General features: G+C 41.3%; 1 long non-coding RNA gene across 1 annotated transcript in view; it reads right to left on the reverse strand.

Moving 5' to 3' along the window:
• The window catches only part of LOC110299240, a 60060-nt gene extending 49808 nt beyond the window's left edge, over positions 1–10252 (reverse strand). Inside the window, exons 1-3 of the long non-coding RNA XR_002378440.1 lie at positions 10154–10252; positions 8110–8203; positions 7585–7739 (exon numbers count right to left, since the gene is read on the reverse strand). This is a non-coding gene — a long non-coding RNA (uncharacterized LOC110299240). The remainder of the gene's footprint in view (positions 1–7584; positions 7740–8109; positions 8204–10153) is intronic.
• Positions 10253–27383: the final 17131 nt, after the last annotated feature.

A 27383-nucleotide genomic window follows, 5' to 3' on the forward strand; every position in this document is an offset into this window, starting at 1 on the left:
CCTCTCCTCTACCTCTCCTCTACCTCTCCTCTACCTCTCCTCTACCTCTCCTCTACCTCTCCTCTACCTCTCTTCCCCTCCCCTCCTCCCCCCTCCCCTCCGATTAAATCCATAACCCCTACTTGTAGCTTTCCCAAATGCTCTGTGAAGAACACACTCTTCAAGATGGCTTTGTGGCCCAGGTGTCATGCAAGAGGCTGGTGACAGCAGTAGCTATTCAGAGCTGATCACGTTGTCTCTGAATAAAAGGAATAGGCCATGGAAACAGGACTAAGTGTTAACCTTGAAAGCTGCCTGAGATGCCTACACCACACAGCTCTCCTCACTTCCTCTTTGAAATATTTCTCCCCAGCAAACCCTCCATGTTGGTCTGTGCAGAAAGAATTATGAATACTACTAAGCTTCTCGTTGGGGAGAAAGTCAAAGCTCAAGTCTTTGAAGGCATAGGAAAAAATTGTCCTAAATCTGACTCTAGAACAATTCTTCTCTAGGTCATGTCAATCTTGGAAACAGAAGGAACGCCTTTTTTCTTTATGCATTTTCAGCTGTAAGTTTATAAAAATATCTGTTGTATAAGAGCAAGTCAGGGTTTGGAAATGACAAGTATTGTGGTAAGAATTCTGGAATGATCGCAGAATGAATACTCAATGCAACCATCATTATTGCCCTTGTTTACGATATCACTACACCTCCTTGAGCTATTAGCTTATCCTCTTCTTAAGCCCCCTCAATGAAAAGGTAAGCTCTATACTGACACTACATTAATATCTATACATATCCTAAGAAAGAGAAAGGCAGTCAGCGGGGTGTCAGTCAAAAGATTAACCACCCATGACAGAAAGAATTAAATTCTTAGGTCAGTCTATGGCATGAGTTTTTCTCATACTTAGATAAAGCATTTTACCTTTACTCTGCTATTTTTTATCACACACACACACACACACACACACACACACACACCAGTTGCATCACACAGGAGGGAGGCAGAGGTCTCTACAGATTATGAATATCCATCTCAATGTTCAACTTCCCCAACACAGGACAAAATCACCAACATCTTCAATGGGAGAAAAATCCTTTATCGGCTGATTCATTTCCATGTTTTGTTTCTGCAGGAGACGGGATATCCTGTGAGTCTATGAGAGGGACGGGACTTGGTGGGATCATTTCAGATATGCCATTTAGCATTATTATTGTGGTTGAGATGGTGAATCTGGTATTATATTTATCAACTAATTTTCAGTTTTGCCATTTTCATTTTCTTCCCCTTCCTTCCCCTTTTACCCTGATTTGAAAATTACTTAGCAGGAATTGGAAAACATAAAGTAAAGAAGTCATATCACCCTGCATTTGCCACTAAATGACGAAGCAGTTGTGATGTGCCCTGAAAGCCCTTAGTTGTGTTCCATTCTGTTTTCTGTAAGTTTGGAACCAGGAGGCCACACACCTTCCCCTGATGTTAGAGGAAGGGGAACACAGGAACCAGGCTACTGAGAGACATTGCAGTGTGAGCAAGCTCACAGAAGTCCCACGTATCTCTTACAGGCTCATTAGTCAGCCCAAACCAGGAAATAAATATCCTCCTGTTTTGTGATCACCCCCTAGCTACTGCTGTAACAGGAAACATAAATGAGAGGAAGACATCTGAGCACTCTGCCGTCCCAGTTGGAAACCAGCCCTTTCCCATACCTCTCCTGAACTGTAGCTCTGAAGGAAGGAGCCCCTGATTCCCCCACTGCTACTCCCGTTACCTTTGAGACTTGGAAACAAAGTTTCGGGAAACTATTTGTGTGGATTGTGAGTTTTGGTTGCCCTTTTGGTCAGGTACAAACCTCTCCGATTTACAGAGACTTGCTTCTGTGAAACACGGCTGAGGATTTTCTGCACACCGTGTATTTCATGACGTAGAAAACAGATCTCTGCCAGAAGTCAACGAGTTGGGATTTTATAAATAGGTTTATCTAAAGAGGAGCGAACTAGAAATAAGATTGGTTGACACCTTGGGAAAGGGAACTTTTGAGAAATTAAGCAAATATAAATTAACCAAAGCTGATTTTGCTTTGCTCAGTAGGTAGACCATGGGCTTCTGTTTTTTGGGGGGTTTGTTTAGCTCTCTGAGTCGCTCGTGCCAGGGTGGCTTGACCTTGTTCCTGGTTATTTTGAGTACAATTCACAAGCAAAAGCCTCAAGGTTCCAGACCCCAGAAACGGTAGCTCCCAGTTAGCAGCTCCAGTGGAAGCCCCACCATATATTCCCTAGACGTCCCTATCAACCACCCTGGGCACACTCACCAGGGCAACGCTTCGCTTCATCCTACCTCCTGCCCAAACTCTGTTTCCTGGTTTGCCCATGTCCTGTGATATACATAGCTCTGAAAATTAAGATTGCAGCTTTGATTTCTCTAACCTGCATTTCCCTTCCAGATTAGTGTGGAGGCCAAAGGGAGTTTCTGCTTAACGATTATCTACTTCTCTGATTATTTCATTATGTAGCATTTTCCTTGTAACTCGGAGTTATGAGCAAGACTTGAGAACGTCCTTAATATTCTGAGGTATAACCAGAACTTCAAAAATTACCTCCCTCATATCCTTTGATGGCTTGTATCTGGGGAACGTTTTGAAAACAGAAAGTGTTTGTGGCTGTCTTCTAAATAGCTGGTCTGTTTCCCACTGAGTCACCTCTCCCCTCTCACCCAACAATACACGCTAATTATGGGGGCAAGTGGAGGTCATGTCCCTGGCTGGTTCACCCCTATTTGCCCTTATGAATCTGATTGGACATAACTCAACACAATGTAGAGAATTCATTTAATCTGACTCATTAGACAATTCAAAGAGAACATTTTATACCTCCAAGTACCAGAGTAGAATTTGTTTGCTTGCTTCATTGCTTTTTGTTATTTAAATTGTGTGTGTGTGTGTGTGTGTGTGTGTGTGTGTGTGTGTGTGTGTATTTGGTAATTTATATCCTGATATCTAGAAGGAAGATAATTCTCACAATTAGGTACAAGTATGTTTGATGGATTTGAGAGAGAGAGAGAGAGAAGAAAGGACAAGAAAAGCAGGCTATGCAGGTGTGTCTCCATTGGTAGAATGCTTGCTCCTTATGCTTGGGTTTCTTTCCTGGTAACATATAAACTGGCTATGACAGTATACTTCTTCAGTCCTAGCACAAAGGAAGTATAGAAAGATTAGGAGTTCGAGTCCAAACTCATCTAGACAGAAAGCTTGAGGCAAGCCGAGAACAATGAGATCCTATGTCCAAAAAAAGAAGAAAAAATATTTCCATTGAACAAAAATCTTGAAAAATGAGTAGTCTAACAAAGCATTTTATACAGCCCCCTCCCCTAAAGGAAAGGCATGCCACCCTAGTTCTAAAATTTCATTCATTCAAACAACTGAGGTGAAACATGGATGCTGGGATTTCAAACACCCTTGCTACAGGGATGGTGTAGACAAGCAAAGACGAGGACTACACTTTGATCATCAACACATTAAGTTTCACTTCATTGTGCAGGTCAAGACTGAATTTTAGTATCAATTATCACCTGTAACTTTGGGTCCAATCTATGTAAGCCTAAAATATTTAAAAATCTTCCAATTTAATTTATTTCATATGGCCCCATAATTTCCATTATTTTAAAAAATATATAAGCGTGTATTTACAACTTGAAACAAATCAGATTTTTCAAAAAGGATTTTTACAGCAAACCAAGTTGATTCAGAGTTTCCCATGGTGACAGCGGTATGAGACAGATGATCTTTAGGAACTAATTCAGTATTGTAGCCATTCTATCAGCACGTGGTATGACTACCTCCTCTCTTTGAAAAGCAAGTGCTGAGTAGGGGACCATCTGTAGTTCCAGGTCTTGGGTAAGTGGCAGAATGAATGATTAAGAATGGAGTTCTCATCTGACAGCGATCTCTCATTCCTATTGTCTCCACCAGCTTCATCTTGCCATGTGAGAGCCTAGGAGTATCTATCAGTGAGAAAGAGGCACCTGGTTAATAATCTTTGATGGGCCAGGATTTCACAAACTCTTTGTCCCCTTTCCCAGTGAAGGAGGCATTTTCATACTCTTCAAGCATCGAGTAAAACAGATCTCAGAGGAATTTTGAATTTCTCTTAGCATTGAGAGCTGACCACAGGATGAAGTACTAAGAATGGAGATTTCACCTGACAGCAATCTTGGCATCCTTGGTGTGGGCTCTGCCAACCTGAATCAGTAAGCACAGACAGCTCAGTCATGACAAAAGACTCTTCATACATAACATCTTCAGAACCACAGTTAACAACTTCAAAGCAAGAGTGAATATTTCCAGCAATCACTTAAACAAAAAGATGCCCTCGCTTCTGTTCACCAGACCCTCCCTCCTTAGCACTTTTTAACTTAACTAAAACAAAACCTTAACCATGTCAAACCTGTGAAAAAGGAAGAAATCCAAAATCCATTTTTTTTTTGTTCTCTTGAACCTTGTTTAAGGTAGAGACTTACAGTGTGCATCATTACAGAAGGAGAGCTTACCCAGGGTCACCCTCGCCCTGACCCTGAGCACCAAGACTCTCATTCTGTAAACTTGCTGGCTGAAGAAAAGTTAACTTGGCACCCGTCTTAAGTATTGACTCTCTGTCTTGAGGGTGAGGGCTGTAAATTCTCTCTCCTAAGATCCAAGTCGATTTGTTATCAAATCAGGCATTGAGAAGCTGATTCATTGCTATTCAGCGCTATGCTGATTTATATGCAGAATGTAAAACAGATGCCTTCTGTGATACATATTTATGGTGAGTGCTGTTCGAGGAAGATTTATTACGGATTCCTTTGTCGGGGTTTGCATGAGCAGAGCCATGATGACTTGTGTTTCCTCTCAGCTGCCAATGCCAAACTCATTAAAAAGAGGTGTGACTATTAATATACATTGTAATACTGACAGCCTCTAATTTATAACACCCTGGCTGGTTGGAGTAGCCTCCTGACTTGAGAGGTGGTTGCTGCATTTTTTCCTCTGTAGCTAAATGGTGCAAATAGAGATGTATATTCTTCCGTTTTCATATTCTCTCTCTCTCCCCTTCTGTCCTTCCCTCCCTCCCTCTTTCCCTTCTTCTCTCTCTCCCTCTCCCTCCCTCTCTTCCTTTCTCTCCTTACCTCTTTGTCTTTTCTTAAGTCACCTAAGTCAAGGTACAATCTGCTCAAAAGAGCCAACTGCTTCAGTGATCTTCCCTCCATAACCCTCCCAGCCCCCAGACCAAATTCAACTGGAGTTTGTTATAGGGCATAGCTTGGCTTTAATGCCCTGCAGTCTCTCTCTCTCTCTCTCTCTCTCTCTCTCTCTCTCTCCCCCCACTGGGTTAGCAAGGGGGAAGTTTCAAGTAGCTCACATCAAGCATTCTTGGTGGCAGATGTGATGCCAGGTTCGGAAGGTGCAGAGCATAAGTTGCTCTGTGCAAAGAGAATCAGAAAGTCACAGCCCAAAGGACAGGGTTGAGAAGGGCACATTTCTAACGACTGAAACCTGAAGTAGATGAGGGCAGTGTTCCAGGTTAGGAAGGAGGGACAATGACATGTCACCTGGATCAGGAACTCAAACCCTGGGGAAGGACTCAAGGACAGCCTTGGGTGATGCTCAGATAAGGGAAAGACACAGGAATGTGTGGAAATTAGCCTTTCCAGTACCTCATGCTTGATAAAAAAAAAAAAAGCACTACATACTACACAGAAAGCAGAGTGCATCATTACATGAATTGGGAGCTGGAGAAGAACACCTTTGAGAGGCAATGCCGTAAGACACAGATCTTGAACAAGTTCTTAGAAACTCTGTAAAGGCATGTTTTCTAAGTCGGCAGAAACTATCCAAGTATCTGCCCATCTTTTTAGGCTGTGTAATCAGCTGTGTAAAGACTGCCTTAGATGCAAAGTTCAAGAAGAACAGGAATCACAAGGTACACTATTTGAATGTCATTGGCAGAGGAGTCCAAATAAGGGCTGGCTAGCTCTCAGGTAAGAAAAGACTCAAAGTTTAAGTGAAAGCTGAATTCTTCAATCAGATTTTCTTTCTGCTCCAGGCTCATAGGTAATTTCGAAGTGGCCATTTTGCAGATTCTTTCTTACACATGGTTACGGGGCTCATCAACTTCCCTGTAATCCAATGAGAGAGACAGAAGCATCCTGACTGGCAAGGGTGTGTTTTTCATTGTTGACCACACTTGATAGCAAGGGAATGAAGGTGGTTGCCAGCAGCAATGTTTTGAAGTAAATAAACAACTTTAAGATGTGATTTCTCTGCATCATCTAAATTCAGTGCAATTGTCCCAATATATGCAAATTCCAAACTCCAAGCTTCATCCAGTATTAGACTGAAAAAATCCTTTAAAAAAAACTCCACATGCTAGCTATGCTCTTCCTTATTCCCTGTATGACATGGTATCTTGACACTTTTTACATGGCAGGTACACTGGATGAGATGCCATAATGATTTACACCATTGTCACCTACAGACTATTTACAAGGGTTTGCATACATTCTTTGGAAATAGTATACTGTGTCCAGTTGTAATGGAGATGACCATCTTCCAATTTTTGTGTCTTATGGGAATCCTGTCACCAATCCCCCCAGGATTCTCCTCTGAGAGCTAGAGAGCTGTGATGACTAGTTTTGGTTGTGATATTGATTGATTGACCCATGGCATTCTTCAGGCACATGTTTGGAGGTGTCACTGAGGGCTAATTCAGACAATTTTAACTGAGTGAAGATAGCCCCTTACCAGGCCCCATATTAGACTCCTCCACCGATTGAATGGAGTATCTTAGATCCAAGGGAGTATCTAAGCTGCCAACTGTAGCTCTGTGCCAGCGTCTCCTCCCTCTGATTCCTGATCAGCTGAGAAGTGAGCATGCCATCTCCTGCACCCACAGTTCCCTCCTTGAAGGACGATGCCTTGGGTACTGTGAACCAAAATAAAACTTTCCTCCTTCAAACAGGGTTTTCTCGATCCCAGCAATGAGCAAAGTAACTAATGCAACAGCTAAATCTCTTATTGGAAAATAATGGGGTTTCCAAAAAAAGTTATGACTTTAAGTAAAGAGAGGTGGACTAGGTAGTTCCCAGACCAAAGTTCTCTCAATTAACAATTAAAACTGGCCGGGCAGTGGTGGCGCACGCCTTTACTCCCAGCACTTGGGAGACAGAGGCAGGCAGATTTCTGAGTTTGAGGCCAGCCTGGTCTACAGAGTGAGTTCCAGGACAGCCAGGGCAAAAACGAAAACGAAAACAAAAACAAAAACAAAAACAGAAACAAGAAACAATTAAAACTGTATGATTAGCCACATATTTCTAGAAAATATCCCCGTGAAACTCATACATGTACTACGACTAACATAAAGTGAAATTGTATGTGTGTATAACACATACAAACACATATATGTGCAATATATATGTAATTATGAGCTATATGTATGTAGCCTATAGATAACAATGTATAAAAGCCAATCAGAAGACTCTTCAGAGTCCCGTTTGCTATGTCTAGCCACAGGGATGACCATGGGAGCCAAGCAGTCAGGTAAGAGGTGTCTGAGAGAAACTTCACTCACTCAAGGTTGTGGCCCACCAACTTGGTTTCATCAACTTGAGGGCCTAGGCGAGATCCAAGCAGGAGCACTCGTCAGTTGAGTCTCTGTGAACTCCTATGGGTCCAGGTTAGTTGCCCCTGTAGGTTTTCTTGTGGTGTCCTTGACCCCTCCGGCTCCTACAATGGTGTCATAAACCAAAAACGCTGGGATAAAAATTTTAAAAATTGACATATGAAATCTCTTAGATATGAACAACTATGTGTTTTTTTTTTCTCCCTCTGACCTCCTATGAGATTCAAGGAGCTTTAGAGTGGGCTCACACCGAAAAGAATTTTCTCTTCCACTCCCCCTTCTCCTCGTCTCCCTTCCTTTCCAATGTATAGAGAGGATTTCAGAATCTCAACAGAAATCTCAGCAGCATCAGCAACAGAGTAAGGGTGCTTGATAGCAAGACAGCAAAAGAAATCGTGGATGTCCGTTCAGCACCATGATGCTCCTACCATCCACTGGAGCAGTTTGAAGAAAGGCTTTCATTAACATACTTACACAGCAGTTGGCATACTTCTGGTAAGAAAGGGCGTAGCATACTGTTTTCCCTCTTGAATTACACTCTTTGAGTAAAATGTTTGCAAGGAAACTCCTGTAGAGATAGAGAGATGGCTCAATGAGAGTAGTGAGTAAAGTGCTTACTGAACAAGCATAAAGACCTGAGTTCAAATCCCCAGTACCTATATAAAAACTGATGTGGCAATGGGGGTCTAAAACCTCTAGGATTGTAGGGGCAGAGACAGAAAGATCCTCTGGGCTTAATGGCTGGAACAGTAAGCTTTGGGGTCACTGGAAAGACCCTGTGTCAAAACGAAGGTGAAGAACAGAACTGAGTACACAGCCATCCATACATGTATGGACCCACACAGATCACACACACACACACACACACACACACACACACACCACATATATATGTGCACAAAACCTAAATAAACAATAGCAAGCACTTTCTCTTTAAAAAGAGGACTGTTTTGTTTGTTTGTTTATACTCCAGCCCTAATGTCCTTTCTGGAATTAGGCCTGATGTCTCCGTCATTTCAATATCAGTCAACATGCCCTCACGAGCCAGGTACTAAAGCTTACAGGGCCAGTCTGAAAAGAGAACAGAGCCAAAGGCTACCCAAATGCAAACTGGTAGCATAAAGAGCCCAGGGAAACATGTAGCTGTCACTAGCAATCAAACTGGAGGCCAGAGAAAACTTCTCTTTGTACAAAGAGCTGATCGCATGTTGACAGCTGGAATCTACATGGCTCCTTATTCAATAACCTCGCGCCTTGCCCGAATTCCAACATCAGCAGCACAATAGTGGCCCAGAAGCAAACTGACACATTCCACATGGTCCAGCTGTCCCATCCCCTCTCTGAGGGCCCCCTCTCCTCCTTCTCTGTCTCCTTTCCACTCACTAAACACATATCCAACCTAAAGGGGACCTACATCGCGGATATCATTTCCACCTGCCCTTTAATGCTTGGTTGTATGTGGAATTTGACTCCTGTGTGAGAGATGAAAAAACAAACAAACAAAAATAACCAAAAACTCAATACAGGAAATAAACAAATAACAAAATTAAAACAAATTCCTTTCAGCTTTCCTGCAAGTGAGGGAAAATATGTATGTAACCAGTGTGTGCCCCAGCACATTCTTGACAGCACACCACAATCCCTTTCTCTATATCAGTGTATGTGGCTTAGTTCATGACCTTTAACACAAGGAGATGTGACCTGTGGCATATCCAGTGCTAATTAGTGCAACTTGTTTATATTGCCTGATGTAACACAAAACAAAACAAAACAAAATGTCATCTGGGAGGAGACATAAAGTTTTCACAATACCCAAGAGCCCACAGCATCTTTTTTGAATATAAGTACATTTTGTTTATAACTTTGGCAGCACCAATCATACTTGTTTAATATTCCCCATTAAGTCAGTCCAGAATGTTCCCAGGAAGAAAGTTACATTAGGGGCGATGTCTGTTTATAGTATTGTGTACTTTGTTTGACAGAGAAGTGCAGAGGGTTGAGGATATACAAGGTATGACACAGAGACACAGGAACCAGTCCCCTCCCCACAGTGCAGACATGCACTGTTTAAAATTCACCCTTGGCCAAGGCAAGAGGGCACACCTCAAGTCTCAACCAGTCAGGAAGCTGAGACAGGTGGATTACAAGATTAAGAGCTCAAGGTTAGTCTGAGAAAATGGCAAGTTCCCATGTCTCGAGGGCAAAAAGAAATATATCCCAGGCAGCATTAAGTATTAAGCATAAGGCTGGAAAACTGGCTGAGAAGGGTGTATGACGAGGCAGCCATTATTAATTTCTACCACTAGGGGGCAGAAGGTAGTTCTTTTCCGAACTGACTGCTAGGCAATCAACCATCACATCCTTGTAACATTGAAGGCACTTCAAAAAGACTCAGATGTTTAACTATTACACTAGTGATCATACATTCATATTGGGCTGCAGGCCAAGAGAGAGAGAGAGAGGGGAAAAAAAACCCAGAGACTTGCAGCTGAAAGGCTATAAAGTAGTGGCTTTTTACCTTAGAGCGGAAACCATCTTCAGTGACAAATTTCAAAGGCCATATGTAGGCGATTTCCATGAAAAGCAGGCGACCCCAAATTTCTTTGTTTAACTAGGAGCGATCTTCTTCACAGAACAAGCGGGTTCTCCCCTTCCGTTCTTCTGGTTTATTACGTTAAGGAACTCCCGTTCCTTTCCTTTCGGGTGGCAATATCAGGATTCAAGGCAGAGCGCTTAATGCCAAAGGGTATTTCATTGACACTCTCACCACCATAATCTTCAAGGACTTCACCCCAGGCACAACAGTACTGAAGGCAAATGAACGTTTAGAGTGTTCACATAAAGAACGATGGTTTTTGTTGTTGTTGATATTATTTTGTTTTGTGTTTTTGTTTTGTTTTTCTTTTTAAATTAAACTCTCCAACTCAACTGCCTTTCTTCAGTAACAACTCAGTGTTCCCAGTGCAATTTTCCAACTGGAGACATCATGTTTTTTTCTTCCCCCACGTACTTAAAACACTAAAAGGGATGAGTCATTAGAATTGTGGAGATTATTTCTAACAAAAATAGTTTTGGCTCATGGGACCTCTTTAGAATGTTTACTGTGTAGGCTTGATAGCTAGATATTCCTGATTGTATTTTACACTGGAGACTCAGATGCTTTGAACATACTTCAGAACGTGCTAAACAATGAGAAACATGTTTTTTAAGAATCCATAGCAGACAGTCTGGGGGCTATGGGCAGGGTCTTTGCTAGGCAATCAGGGAATTTATAAATTCAAATAATGTTTAATTTTTATTTTTTAGAATGAGGTTGGATTTTTAATTTTTATTTTTATTTAGCTCAATTCTTTTTTTTTTTTTTCCTTCTTTTAAGAAGACTGTGATCCCAGGAAAGGCAAGTAAGGACCTCTGTGAAGTGCTGGGTTTGGCACGTTCCCTGCCCCCACCCTTCTGGGAGCACAGGCCTCTTTTGTAAATAGAGATAGTCAGAAAGGAGACGCACCTCTTCTGCACCAGGAGTGTTACTTGATACGTACCAATATTTCCTGACAGCCCAACAAAGCAAAATCTCAGGCCTTATGGTATCCTTAGACGGCTAAATATTGTTTGCTTAAGTCAGCTTGCCCCAAACCTTTTATGCAGCCTGACAGTTGATTGGGACGAGTCCCACTAACTTTCTTAAACTGTGCAGTCATCCGTTTGGCGGCCGGCTCCGGGGGTTCCACACGAAATCCTCTTTAGATAAATTCATACCGGCGCAGGGCGATTAGTCTTACAGCCTGCTTGATTCTCTCGTCTTTAAAGACGACACTTTCATGAGCAGTGTGGGGTTGAGGTTGTCGCCTATTAACTGTTTCTTTTGCCCCGTCTGAAAAGCTCAAAACTGGTGCAGAAGATGCAAACAGTAACAAAAAGGGGGGGGGGATGAAAAAAATACAGAAAGAAAGACAAGGAAAAAAGAAAGACAAGGAAAGAAGAGAAAAGAAAAGAAGAGAAAAGAAGTGAGAAACGAGAAAGCACGTTTTTTCTTTTTGCTGACTCCAAAGATGACAGGTTGAAGTTGACAACCTAATCCTTCAGGCTTGTCTTACTTACTGAAGGCTCAACTAATGTCAAAGGAGGCATCTGATAGCCGTCTTGATGCCAAACCTAACAGCTCTATTGCAACAAGAAACTTTCACATTATATTTCCATGTGTTTTCCCTCCACACTACTTCTTAACTTTACTGCCCACCTTTCCCTCACTCCACCTCCAGACCCCTCATTTTTTTTTCCAAAGAGAAGAAGTCTTCTGGGCTGCAAAAACCAAAGAGAAACTGCTGGAGAGGGCCAGCTGGGAGCCAGTCAAATTAGTGGATTATTATTACCTTGGGGACCTTAGAAATCAAGTTTGTTGTTGACAGGTCCCTGTTTCTGTAAGAGCCATTAGGAGCTGAGATGTAAAGGCAGTTTGTCAATCAGCACAACATTATTTTCTTAAGTGGGTAACGGCCATTTGTCTCTTTTAGTTTGCTACTGCTGCCTGCAACCAAGTTTACCTCAATTGTTTTTTTCCTTCCTCTAGAATCAGTAAAAATATCAGTTCACACAGAAGCAGAGAGAGCAATTTTCTTCGGAACCTAGGCTTGTAACCTGGGAGGAGAGGTGAGGGGCTTTGGTAGCCTCGATATCACCAAGCAATACCAACACTGTTAGGCTCACTGGGACACACGATACAAACCAGAAACGGGGATGTCTACGGATTTGTGTATGGTTTGAACATCAGCTACTGTTTTACAGAATGCAGGGCTCCTTCTCAGTGGGCTGATGCTTGGAGACATTCTCACTAGATGGTTTTACATTTTTGAAGTTAAACAATCCCTCTCAGAATTTGAACTTGGTTCCACAGTTTTGTTTTGTTTTGTTTTGTTTTTTGTTTTGTTTTGTTTTGTTTTGTTTTTTTGATGTTGTTTCGGTTTGATCTTAATTTTCCAAGTTCTGTGATGAGTTTAAGCAAAGCCGAACGGGAAGGCAAATCACCCAAGTGTGCAAGGCAGGGGCTCAAAATAAATAACTCTTTTGTTGGGAAGTTAACTTCTTCTTCTTTCCTGAGATAAGCTGATTTTTTTTTAGGATGATGATGCACCTCCACGCTGGGCATGGGTCACCTTCTTCTGTTCTGATTAATGGTCAGAGGAGGAAAACAAAAATCTTCCAATTTAGCCTATTGCAAAAATTATATGTCTGATTGGGACAGCAAAGCATCTTAAACATTTTTGTAAAAGAGAAGCAGATTTGATCATTTCCATGAAAACCTTTGCTAATTTAATTGTGTTTAACTCTTGGGGTCCCTTTATCTGCCAGGTGGCTGGATTGATTAAGGACAGCCAAGGGTATGGGTTCCCACATGAGGAAATTTATCAAGGGTTAATCAGCAAGGGACTTGATTTACAAAGGCATGGGTGGGGAAGGGCATGCTTTCAGTAGGATTTCTCACCATGTAGATTCAGAAGGTAATTTAAAAATGATACCCACAAGTTTCCTCACATCTGTAATAATGTGTGCTTGAAACAGCAGAATCTTCCAAGACATTCTGAGGAGGTTGGATTCCCCCACCCCACTGCTATATTTAAAACAAATATCTCTTCCCTACCCCCATTCTTTGTAACTTGAATTCAGGGAGGCAGAAATAACTCATAAGCTTTGCCTGATATGAGTTTGTTTGGTTTTCATGCCTTGTATTACATTGCAAATTGCTCTGCAGAAAAGAAAAAAATGGGGGGGGGGTGCTGGTATTAGCTTTAAAGAACAGCTACAAACATACTCATATCCTATGAATTCTAAGTTTTATTGCAGCCAGTGTCTAACTTGCAGCTAAGTAAGGTAGATCATCATATCCATGCATTTATAATGGGTCATGTAGTGTATATATGAAACAGACCCATTGTGTTCAAGACATGTGAGCCCTAAGCAATGTGATTCCAGTGATAGGCTATGTCCATTTTGCAGATGGGGAAATTGAGATGAAACGGACTAGCACCAGGAGGAGAGCCATCAATACTCAGATAATAGAAGCTAAAAGGCTGGGTGTCTTGGACATCAGAAAACAGACATAAATATCTCCAGACATAAAAATCTCCAGTTTTCAAGCCGTCTTGCAAAAAGTGTACTCAAGACAGGATGGTTGGAAACGTTAAATGCAAATTAAATCTTGGAGCTAGGAATAAAAGCAATCATAATAAACCCATTTTCCTAGGTCTGTCCGACAGCGGCCCTTTTGTGAGCACAGACCAGACAGACTCTAAAGAAACAACGTCGCCGATTTGAACTTTCCTCAGGCTGCAAAGTGTGCCTGCAAAAGCGGCTTCCAGACTACAGTAAGAAACATCTCCCAGCAGCCTGGCTCACAAGCACTGACCGAGCAGTCACCAATCCTTCCCGTTTGAGCATCTTTGGTTTTTGCCTGCAAGAGGCAAAGCAGGGAGCTGGCTCTGTAATGTCCTCCTAGTGCTGGCACAGTTCTGCGCTTCCCCTGGAACACACGGCCTCCCCCAGCTCGCCTCCGCACTTTTGTTTTATTTACGAATATGTTGCCAGAATTCCAATGAGTTATCTATTCTGCGCCCCGTCATTTTCCCACCGAGGCCTTGTCGCCGGCTGACTCAGGGTCCAGTCGCAACAGTGAGAAGAAAAGAAGACAGCGAAAGAATTCTTTTCAACTTTTTTTTTTTTTTTTTTATGTTTCACTCATTTCTGTCCCTGTCTCCTCCCGGGCCTCCTCCCCTCCTCTGCCCCCTCCAACCTCCAGGCCTCCCCCAGCCTCCTAGGCCCTCCTTCGCCCCTTTATGTTACACGATCGCTCAAATTGAAGCTCAGGAGGGTCCTATAGGGAATGCATAGGAACCCTGGGAGAAAAAAGCCCCAACAAGCTATACACCAGATGTATAACGTTATATGGTCAAACTGGCAAACACAAAGGCTCAAAAACAAAAGGCGTGAATTAGGGAGAGGCATTCAAAGGCGTGTTTTCAAAACAGCCAGCCAAGAGCCAGGATCCCCCTCCTGAGACTAAATGCTTGAAAGAAAAGGTGCTAAAGAAAGAAAGGAAAAGAAAAAAAATTTAAAAGCCCATTTTTTCTAATTAGCTGAGGCCTAACAGGGCCCTGAATTTAGCAACTAGTTTTCATCAAGGGGGCTGTGCCTGTGAATCTAGAAAAGATGCTTTGAAACCTATGATGTAGGCCTTCTTCAGACCAAAGCTAGGCTGGGTCCTTGGGTTTTTTGTTTGTTTGTTTGTTTTGTTTTGTTTCGGGGTTTTTTTGTTGTTTTTTTGTTTTGTTTTGTTTTGTTTTGTTTTGTTTTGTTTTGTTTTGTTTTGTTTTGTTTTGTTTTTGTGCTACTCCTAGCTTGCTTTTGTGGGTCTACCTTGCTTCATATCACATTGAGTCCCCCCTTTTTTCCCCGCCCACATCCCTCTCCCCTAATGCAAATATTAGCTGGGTATTATAAAAAGAAAAAAATAAGCAGAAGAGAAAGACATAGAGGGGCTCTCTGGTTCTCCTGGTTCTCCTTGCCAGTCACAGTGTAGAACTGCTAAGCAATTCATTCTATCTCTGTACAGAGCACCCAAGGCTTTAGGGAAAGGTGTCACTTCAGAATGTCTGCCTGCTCCTGCGTGCCTGGGTGGGTGCTTTCTGTAAACACTGGTCTTGGACATAAAAGGCTCTCCACCATTGTGAATTTAGATTTTGGAGCCTGATCTCTGGCTGAGGGGGTTTGTTGTTTGTTGTTGCTGTTGCTGTTGTTGTTTGATGCAGTTAGGCATGGTTTTCAAGGCTTTAAGGTATATGGCATCCCAGCTGTTTGCTCCCTAACCTTGGAACCTTGGCAAAGGACACACACTGAAAGAGGCAGTTTTACATTTTATTGTCTTCCAAACTTGTTCAAAAAAACGAGGGTGAGGCATGGACTGTACCTCTACTGCCTGACAAATTATGAATTTGAATTCTTCAAACACATTTCCAATAAGAAAACAAAATAGGACTGGTAGGTGACAGTTGGAGCACAGGCTTCGTTTAGAAGGGAGGCAACTTTAATTGCTTCATGTCCTGGCTCCGATTGCCTGTGGTCCTGCGTGGGGGATTTAGTAACAAACACTTGTTCTAATGAGTTGGCTTTATTAGGGGGCTCCTCATAGTCTTTCATAAAGAACAGAGCTATTCTGAACTTCTGAATGCAACAGTCTCTTGATATTCTCACGCTAAAGGCTGTAGTGTGAGATTGCATTTCCTTCCCTGTGCTTGCAAAAGGCGTCTCATTTTTAAAGGCAAAAGAGTGGGCAGCGGAAAGATAAGAAAATACAGAGCTTGCAGGTAGCAGTTATCCCATGGATCCGAGGCCATCAAAGGCACTTGCAAAATTATTATGCTCAAAATGCATTTGCCTTCACAGCTGAACAATCTGGATTTTGGTTCAGTCATCTCCCGGAACATTTTTTTTTTTTTTGACATACTTGTGGCAATGGATAAAACAGATTCATTAGCTTTGATTAACCTTCTTTAACTTGAGTTAAAAACCTGCTGGAGGCAGCTGAGCTACCAATGCAGCCTTAAAGATACTTTATCATGTTTAAGACCCAATTACTGTTGCACTGAATACGAATAACACATCACAGTAAAATGTAGTACAAACAGGCCTTCCACTGCACGGCAAATAGTCATTAATTTATAACAGCAACTTTTCAGTCTCTATGGTCTGTCTGATGGCTGCACTTAATTCAAGTTGAAGACTCTACAACTGGAGGCTGATATGAGAAACTCTGTTTCCCAGAGGTATTGACTGTTGGATATTCTCCCCCTGCTTTAGGACACAGTCTGAGAAAACTCCTTTGGTAATTTCAAATGAAGGTAGCAAAAGGTAAATTGAGCCAGAAATTTTGTACATACTCTGAGGAAAAGGGGGATGGATCATAGAAGGGGGAAAAAAAACCTTAATATGAAACTTTTGGGTTTGGAGCACAACTTTTCAATAATTAGGAATATTTCCCTTTAGAAATATTTAAATATTAAAGAGACAGACCAGTAAAATCAGTTGAGTTTATTTCTAAAAAAAGAGTTACAATGAGGTCTCTGCTGTGCATCTTGGAAAGAAGCAAGGTGGGGAGACAGAGCAGTGCACAAGGAGTTAATTTTGGACAGGATTTGACTGAACAGGGAATAATGAACAGTGAGATACTGCAGCTTTCAGGCAAAACAGAGTAACAACAATTAAAAAGCGAGAGGGAGATAAAGAGAAAACACAACCCCCAGTCAGTTAACTACCAAGAGCAGCCCAGTGTTTGAAACAGATAAACCGAGGCCACCAGGATGCTGCTGTGGCCCATGCCGCTGCCTGCCGCCGCTGCTGGCTTTGTGCAGGGGTGCGTGGTAAACGGAACACCATTTGTGAGCCAACTGTTTGTGGGTTTCTTCTCATCTGCTTTAAAATATTTGGTTTTGCTGTATTTCCACAATAACCACAGCACACTCTCCCTCCACCCCCCCCCCCACAACAACAGATGTGTGTTCTAAAAGGAAATAGAGACACTGATATAATCAGACACTAGTTAGAGGGCTTTCATACCAAATTCTCCAGCAAATTCACAACAACAACAACAACAACATCAACAAAAAACCTCACAACCACTGATGGAATTAATCTAAGGTCCTTGATTATTCGAAGTTCTTAAAGTTTTCATTTTGCATTTTGCGTTTGAATGTATAGGGCTTTATGTATCAAACTGCCGCATAATTTTCCCTTCAGTTTGAGCCTGTGACTGTGAAACAATTGGAAACTTAATGCCTGTTCTCTCCAAATTTAGTCCCATTATCGTTTTAAGAATGTGCTCTACTTGATCATACAGAAGAGGAGTGGGTGGATGGTTGTTTAGCTGCTAGCTCAGCGATATGTTGGGTAACACAGCTCCCTTAGGGCTTCTTTTATTGGTGATGGTGTGTGTGTGTGTGTGTGTGTGTGTGAGAGAGAGAGAGAGAGAGAGAGAGAGAGAGAGAGAGAGAGAGAGAGAGAGAGATTACAGGGCTATAAGATCTCTTCCTAACAACTAACTAATATTTGTCTTTTCATAGCAAGAGAATAAGTATATTTGTCAAATATTTGATTAAAACAAACCCCGTTTTAATTTTGGAAGGGGATAGTGATTATTCCTTTGAAAATCGTATTTTATCAATAATGTGCCTGTACCAGAGTTACATGACTTTCTAATGTGTATCAATAGCGACTTAAAGAATATGACATGTTGCATATAATATCAGATATTTCAGAGCCTGTTAGACTATCAAGTAAGCATAGTTGTTCTCTCAGATAAATACTTTTGTGATCTTTGGACTATGGCATTGTGGACATAGAGCTATATAGTGTCTAACTTTGTTCACTTGGAAAAGCTCATTTCATCTCCTTTCATTGGCCATGCTACTAGATGGATGATATTCCCACACCAAAAACTAGTTAGCAAAGAAACTAGGATAGAAGTTTTAAAACAATTATAGTGATGATCACTTTGGCTTTCTGCCTCTGTATAGAAGCTGGAACCACTTAACCCCAAGCTCTAATCCAGCCCCCAAATGCCTGGAAACTCTCTTGACCCCAGGCCTGGGGAATTCAGAGAGCAATAGACCAGCCTTTCATCAGCCAAACACGAAGGCCCCTTGGCGCCTAGAAAAACTTGGTTCCCTTTCCAAAGACTTAGTCCAAGTTTGTTCCATGGCACAAACCTTGAACTCTTAGTTTACTTCGTTCTATGCAATTGCCCCAGTACAACACCACCTCTTGCTTTTCTATAAAGAAGCCTTTTCTTAGCATGTGATAATCTGTTCTGCAGGTACCAGACATGCCCTATCATCATTCTAGGACTCAAGATTTGAAGTGGATACCAACTGTAGTATGCACTAAATTCAGTGTTATGTGACATTTGTATCCTTTTCCATGCTTACTGCTATGAAGCCCCATACTGCTCATCTTGCTTGGATACCTGCCAGGACATTAGTCTTTGTTTTCTTGGGAAGTCCTAAGTTTTTGTTTTTGTTTTTGTTTTAAAAGCAACCCCTGGGCTCTGGCCAGTTTTATTCTAGCTTATTGATCTGAGAAGAGCTAATGACACAAGATGTACAAGCAGAGGAAAAGATCAACAGTGCTACAGTCAAGATTATTGGTATTTTCAATGGGCGTTGTTGCTTATATCCCTTGTTCTCTGCACTGTATCATCTCTTAAAGCTTTGACCCCACTGGAACTACTAATGGCTACTCATGACCATAGTCATTAGGTCAGATAAGCCACAGACTACTTGTCTTCAGTGCCCCACTATGATATCAGGGCCAGCCTTCATAGAAGCTTGATCATCTGCACACAGAATAGGAAGCATCAATGACCCACAGACGTTGAGGAGCTGTGAGTTCCTAACTTGGTTCTTCTTTACTCGATCTGGAAAGAACTGTGAAGGATCAGATTCGGTACTTACCTTGTTGGGCCCACCTGGATGGTGTCAGTTTGCACTGCTTGCCTCTGGCTAATAACTGCCCTTCGATGCATTTCTAGATGCCATTAGAGATAACTGACAGTAGAGTCACCAGAGAAAAGGTGATTTGAGTGTAAGCTTCTTAGACTTTTTTTTTTATATATATCTTAAGAATTGGAACTAAATTATTCCTAAGCTTACATTGGAACCATTTAGGAAACCTAAACCACACGGGGAAGCCCAGGTATCCCCAATTGGAGATTTAAGTTCAGTTGGCCTCGGTAGGAGTAGGCTAGCCAATTTAACTTGAAGCAATTTGGGGAATATTAACATTCTACAGAGAACACTGGTCCATATCTTCAGTTAACTAAGCATGTGTCCAGCCATTGTCCTACTGAGAAATTGGAAACAAGAAAGTATTATTTCTCCCAGTTTTCCATGCTAGTAAGATGACTCAAATTTTCTCCCCCAAGCATCCCCCACACTCTCATTAATCTAAGACACACCTTTCTATAAGGACTTGATCTGCACCACTATTTGTAAGTGGTACTTGGTATATCACTAAGACATGAGTTTGAATCTGTGGGCCAACAAGGCTAAGGGTTTTCTTCGGAAGTCCTACCTAACCCTTGTTAACCAGCTACTTGATTTATCCAATCAATTTCTTGTTCAGAGACTTGTTTCCCTCTAGGTATACCACATCCTCCCATCCTAGTCTCTCTCCCCTTACTATACGCTTTGATTTTCGAAGATCCAAATAATTGTGTCTGCTATGGCTATTTCCACATATTGTATCCAAGCTTGCTAAAGTCTTCTTTGAGCCTACAGCTGCAGAGATGAATTCTTTCTCCGGCACCCTTGTAGACTTCACTTTACTAATTGTATTTCCAGGATAGGTACCAACTTGTCTTTTTTCTCAGCTACTAAGTTCAATTCCACTGTTCTTGAATTCTAGGTCCTGGAAAGCCAAGAACCCAGTAACAAGTTTGTCATTTGCCAGCATAGAAATGGAATGAAAATATTGTGCAAACTAACAACATTGCTTCTTTGTTTTATTTCTCCCTTCTCCCTGCTTTCCCAAGGAGGATGTCACTCAGACCTTGCATGGGACACAGCACCAATGATCCCTGTCCAGTATCTGCATATCTCTAAGAACTAGAGTGGTTTCTTAAAAATAAATTCATGGGCCCTGACAATGTATAATGTTTGCAGAACACATTATGGCCTAGGTAACACTTTTATATGCATTATCTCATTTACTCTTTCATGAGCAAAGTGGCTGACTCATCTAGATAAAAATAAAGAGAAAGTAACTTAACCATGTGGCATTGCTTAGAAAGAGAAGTGAAGTGGCGCTAAATGGGGTACTACGTAAGTACTCCAAACACCGTTTCAACTCCTCCCAGAATGTGCTGTCCACTGCTGACATAGTATACTTATGAACAAGACACTACTTTGGTTTTTCCTCTCCTTTGGTATAAACAGTGCACACTGCAGATGATTTGCCAGACCTCTGATGTTCTCTCCTATGTCTTTATTTGGGTCTTTTACCAATTCTTTAAGGAGAACTTCATACATTTCTGAATTACATTTTCCTAGGAGTCCACAAATTGTTAAAAAAAAAAAAAAACAGCCACGAATAGAAAGCCAACGGCAAAACTGAACTGCAAGTTAGATCTAAACATCTCATTCCATCCCAAGATCCCTGTCACTCCTTCCCAGCCTTTGGTGACTCTAGTGTAATCACAGTGCTGGTGTGGGAAGAGCAGAGGATGTTTAAATGTCTTCTGTAGACATCATCACTGCTCTCTGGAAGTGCACAGACAAGAATGGCCAACGACTCACTAAGGTTTACATAATTCTTAGGCTCAATGCTGGATCACAACAATGAAGAACAGGATTTAGCATTATGAAAATCATAAGTGCTGCTGAAAATGTTTGGAAAGGGTCTCATTACGAGTGCATGGAAAAAAAATCCAATTTGTAAGAAAGACTGCCACCTCATGATATAACCCGGCAAACACACCAGAGAGATTTCTTCTTACCCTGGCCACCACCCTGAAAACTATATTGAGCCATTCTCAGTGGGAGGAGGGAACATCCATTATGAGTTCTCTCTGGATTGTAGGAACTCTCACCCTTTCTCTTAAACAAATATCAGCAACCACCAAATCTGTAATTGAGGTCATTAAGATGGGCTTTTTAATGTTCAAAACAGGAACTGTTGATTATATAGTTCTGAAGCCCTAAGTTATTGTTGCAGAAAATTCATAGGGAACAAACAGCATCAGTGTTCTTTTCCGACTCATTATAGGCAGTGTAAGGAGTAAAGGGGTCTAAAGGCACAGAATACACAAGAAATCCCAGTAAAGACCGTGAGTTCAGCCTATGCTTCCTGGAGAACTGATCGACCCCTTTCAGACCTGAGATGAGTGAGTAAAGGGATTATGCTGACCTGGGAAGATCTAACTCTTTGGTGTTGTATCTGCTTAAAATGCCTGGAAATAAAATTTAACCAACAAGTAAAGTTGTGTACTTCAGTAATCTTCTGTCCACCACTAACAGTCAACTGCACACAAGAGGTAGTCAGGTAGAGATGAGCAAGATAGTCCTAGCATGCAGCATACCAGGACATACAACAGAACAAAGTTATCAAAACTCCATCTGATTTTCCTTTGATGTTTGTGAAGAATTCTTTAGAATTTTCTTTCTGATAATCTCCAAGTCTTCCATCACTTTCTATGTTTTTTTTTATGCAGTGACTTTTAACATTTTGACTTTGCTTAAGATGAAATATGTATGTTTTAAAAGAAGTTTACCTTTGACACAGTCAATAAAAGTCCAACATAATATATTAAACGATAAAAATAGATATCTGAAGGTATGGTATGCTTCTCAGACTCGAGAAGTGACTTGAATTGGATTCAAGAAGGCAATGTACTTTTTTGTACTGATCTAAACCAACAAATAAAGAAAACGTCTCTAAAAGTACCGTTCTACAGACATGAGACATCTGGACACTTTAAAAAAGGAATCCACATTCTTGGCAGTGTGTCCAAACTTGAGGGCTAAATCTTCTGAAGTTTGCACATGACCATTATGACAAAAGAGCTTCCCTACCACCAGGGGATCTTTTTCATATTGTGTCAAGGTTATCTGTTGTTCAGGATCTCTCATTCAAACGTTGAGCAGCTGAGAGCAAAGGCAGCTTCATCCCAGAAGGCCATGGAACTTGATCCCGTTTGTTCATCCTGCAGGGAAGGTACTCCATGTAATTTGCAGCTCATGATTCGAATGCTGGCAAAGGTCACTGGCTTAGTTCAAATAAACAAAACGCCTTCTCTATAACATTCTGGCACAGGAGGCAGAGAATGGGTAACTGGAAGGTGGGGGAACTGAAGGGAAAAATTAACCTGAGGCCGGTCCAGTTTAAGTTTAGGGTCGCCTAATTTTTAGTAAATACAAATTACTGGAAAGAAGACCAAAAAAATGGCTAAAATAAAGCAAATAAAACCAGCCGGATGACCCACGTTTCACAGGAGAATTTTAAGTGAATCACCTAAGTCGGTCAAGCCCTCTCTAAAGGTAACTCTTGAGAATTGTCATCCTGAGAACCCAGCTGACCTGTTCTCTAGGCATTCCTTCTATTGTCTCAGCCTGTCTGCTAAAAGGAGAGAAGAGGTTCTTTTATACTTTATGGAAATTTCCAGAAGCCCTAAGCCTAGACAACCACAGCAACCAACACTGACTATACTTATTTTCAAGAGAAAAATGTCTCAACATATCCGATTGCTTTCTGTTTTGTATCTCTCTCTCTCTCTCTCTCTCTCTCTCTCTCTCTCTTTTCAGTAGGAGAAAGGGAGAAGGGAGCAGAGACAGTGTCATGCTATGTGGCCCAGGCTGGCCTTGAACTCATAGCACTGAGTCTTCTGAGTATTGGGATTGTAGTTTTGTGCAAACAGGGAGGGAAATTTGTTTTATGTATCACTAATGGAAGATTTACTATGTCCAGGCTTTTGCTATTTTCCCTGTAACTCTAACTCTATAGCAATATGCCCATATGTCCTTATATCTCTAGTGGTAATGTTAGAATTAAGCCTCAAGCCTGTCTTCCTCTAAAATTCCAGAGTCCCGATAACAGCGGTATCTGCTAATAAGGAATCCAAAGGAGGCATCCTCAGATGTCCCCCCAGAAGAATCGCAGGCCTTGTAACTGACAGCCAGGAGAATGGTGGCATTAAATTATTTTTTCAAGTATGGCTTTACCAGTTGCAGAGTTCATGGACTCTGGAAAGAAGTCAGGTGTGGAAGGAAATGCTGGGCACTATTGCAGTGGGCTTTAGCTAAAGAGCACCTTGAAAAGCTGACTGTTAGATTTATGGGGAAGGTCTTGCCTAATGAACTTGTGAAAGTTCCCTGCAGATAGGATAGCAGGCTTTGCCTGGAAACACACTGGATTCTGGACCTCATCAAAGAAAATCATTTGCTAGCACTCCGTATCAAAGTGCACGGCTTGCAGTAAGAAGCCAGACTGTGATGAGTCTCGGAGACCAGAACGGGACTAGAAAGAGGCACAGCTAGAATCCTTCTCTAGCCAAAAAGAGGGTCCCACCAGGGAGGCTTGCAGGAGTCTTTGCAGGAACTCTCTTGTTTACATTAAAAGTCATCCATTTGGGAATGAAAATGTCGAAATGCAGATTCCAAGAGCAAGAGGGCCTAATAATGATTTATAGTCCAAAACTCCTGTGTTTATGATCCTGTCTCCATTCTGCAATTGGGGCTGGGATTGTAGTGGGAGGAGGGGTCAGAACCCTCATTTGCAGGGACACAGAGATTTCCTAAGTCTCTTTCTCTGATGACATAGACTAGGAATTTCTTCTAATATGGATTACTAATTACAGATTATCATAAAGAAACTGAACGTTGAAATATAAATTATGGAGATTAAAAAAAATTAAGGGATGCTTTTCTGACATATTAACATAGAAGAGAAAAAATAAGACTTCTAAATAATGGATGTTATTCTATATTGTATTGAGTATTAGACATATCCTGTGATAATTTGCCCAAATAGTACAGATGAATGCAAAGGAATAAACAGTAGCACTGAGGATTTGGCAAAAATAATAAAGAAAAGAAAAAATACATGCATACAAACAACTGAAAAAAAAATAGAAGATTTAGGAAAACATAATTATGCTTATATAAATATTCATGTAATTGTAACAGTTACACTTTGCCCTGCTTTTGTTCAATTATGTTGAGATTAGTTATTACTTGTTTTAAATTATGGAAACTTAGGTTTTCAGTTGTGTACATGACACACACACACAATATGAAAAAACATATACAAATACTCAAATATATTGATATGAAAAAATATTTACATCAATGCTATGATTTATAAAATGTTTTACTTTCTCTGTCCCACTTGACCCTCACATAAACATCCAAAGTGCTTTATTCTCCAGCTTCTCTAGGAAGGTTTCAAACACATCTTTGACTTCTCCAGAAAGATATTTAGGCCCCTATGAAAAATCTTAACATGCTTCTGCAATGAATAATGTGCCTGCTATTCTCCCACATAAGGAATGTCAAAAGGAAAGAAAATGTTATTACATATGTGAGCGTGGTTCCCAACTATGCTAGACAGATCCTACTTTCTACAGGGATCTCAAGATAGTAGATTAGAAGATGATACAACATGATGATATACAAATACCTTGGCAGTACCAATATAACAATGTCTAGCCTGGATTCTATAACCCGTCTTGATATCTCGTTGACTTCTAAAACCCTGCACAGTGTGTCTTTAACACTTCTGTCTGGTTGCTTATAGTGAGTACTCAATATGTAAGGGATTCTGTAACTGGTATCATGGAGCCACTTAGACCTTTAGTATTGTTTCTGATACTGCCAGACTGAATCCTTCTCTTGCCTTAGGATCTCCAATGCTCCATTGATGTATATAATTATTTAGGTTGAGAAGTACCAAAATAACTAAACTATGTGACTTCCCCTTGGCATTTTTATTTCTTTTCTTCTTTATGAGTCTGAATTACATTACTCAAAAGATACCTGATGCTGGGGATATGTCTTAGTGGAAAAAAAACCCTCAGAGCCCCCTTAAGAAGCCAAGTGCATGTGGAAGCCTGTAGTACCAGTATAGGCAGAAATAAAGGATCGACTAAGCAAGCTGGCTTGCAAGAATAGCTTCAATCCATGATTTGCAGATTCCCTGAGATATCCACTCTCAATAAATAATAATAGAAAGCAATTGAAGAAGACACCCAATAGCAATGTTAGGCCTCCACACTTATATTCCCACACATGCCCAGGCATGCCCCGTGTCTGTTTGCCCACAGATATGTGAATGGAACACATACACACATGACAATAGACTACATATACATAAAGAAATTCATTAAATTCAATGAACCTTTATAAGGGATTACCTACTAAGTGCAAGGGACAGCTGTGGCTAGGGTTAAAGGGATAGCTACAACAGACTACTCCACATGCTGACCATTGAGCTAGGGATATGGCTTCTTCCCCAAACTGTTCCACTTTAAGGAAACTGAACTCTCATGGGACCAACAGCAGATCCCAAAATTGTAATGGATGCTTTCAAACTGGTCACAGGATGGGACCTAAGTCACAAAAATGCCTTTTGGAACTGGGAAGCCCTTTTTTTCTTTAAAGCCAACCAAGCAAGTGCCCTGCTATTTAAATAACAGAAAGTCTTACATTGTACATTGTTTACCATCTTAGCTAATGTGCATTGAATTTAAAAGGAATGCCGTTGACTTTTACTTGCTACAGTTTGTTTCTTGCCACAGTGAGGTTCATGGATCTAGAAGTGGAACCCAGCTATCGCTGGAACATTCTGCGTCCACATTTTCTGTGTAATCAGGTTAACTATATTTTTCAACCATGCTCCATTTCACCCCCGGTTGTATGGACTAAGCTTTAATGCACCTGAACCCAATGAAGTGTGCTTTCCCTCCTGATAGGACCAGCATGCTAATGCTGAAGAATTGAGAAAATTGTGGCTTTGCTTCTAAGCCCAGGACCGGAGGGTGGGGGTGGGGAGGTAGGAAAACATTTAAAAACCACTTCTAAAAACTGGAGGAACTGGCCAAGCAAATGCTAGAAAGAGTAAGTACTTGTTCAACAGTGCACCGTAGTCCCTAAGCCCTGACTACCTGAAAAGTAGATTAACACTGACAATGAGGACTGTTCCATACAGAACATGTGAACAGTTCACGGCTGTGTGTAACTCAGTTAAGAAGAACATTGAGGGTATATCACTATGTGAAGTCCATATTTGGATAATCAGCTATTTGGTAGTCTAAAAGGCTTCACTTGAACTTTGTTTCTCATCTCTGCCCAAACCAGAAAATATCAAAATCACCAGGAAGGAGCATCCAGTTTCCGGCAAGTGTTTGTCATCTCTGGAGCTTTAGAAAACTTTATCTATGGCCTTGGTAGGGATCCAGGCTGAACTTGAACTTCAGATGTATGATAGTAACCCACCACTGTGCCCAGTCCAAGTTGTGTGGAGGACCCTATGGGCCATCACCTCATTGTTTATTGTGGCAATTATAAACACATTGATAAACCTAGAACAGTTCTTACCTGTCAGTAACTATCACTTTGTTCTTTCCCCTGTTGTGTGTGTTGGCAGAGTTTCTAAGTGTCCAGTTGGTAAGGCAGTCAGTACTATGGACCAGTTGATATGCTCCTAGTTGTAGTACATTTCTTTCTTTTATTAAACGTATTTTTTATTAATTAATAAATTTGCATTACAGTCAGATCACAGCCCCCCCCCCACAATCCCTTCTCTCCTCCCAGTTCCTCCCCTCAGGTAGGCAACAGAGCCAGAGACAGACCCTGCTTCTGTTGTTCGGGGTTGCACATGAAACCCACCCGCACAACTGTTATAAGCAGTAGAAGGCTGAAGTCTATCCCAAATATGCTTTTTGGTTACTAGTTCAGACTCTGGGAGCCCCTATGGGCCCAGGTTAGTTTATTCTATAGGTTTTCTTATGGTGTTCTTGAATTCTCTGGCTCCTTCAATCCTTCCTCCTCATCTTTCACAGAATTCTCCAAGCTCTGTCTAATGTTTGACTGTGGGACTCTACATCTACTTGATCAGTTGCTGGGTGAAGCCTCTCGATGACAGTTATGATAGGCTCCTGTCTGCAAGTATAGCATAATATTATTAATATCATTAATCATGTCAGGAGTGGGCTC

The sequence above is a fragment of the Mus caroli genome, chromosome 7 (assembly GCF_900094665.2).
Source record: "Mus caroli chromosome 7, CAROLI_EIJ_v1.1, whole genome shotgun sequence".
In the NCBI taxonomy this organism is placed as follows: domain Eukaryota; kingdom Metazoa; phylum Chordata; class Mammalia; order Rodentia; family Muridae; genus Mus; species Mus caroli.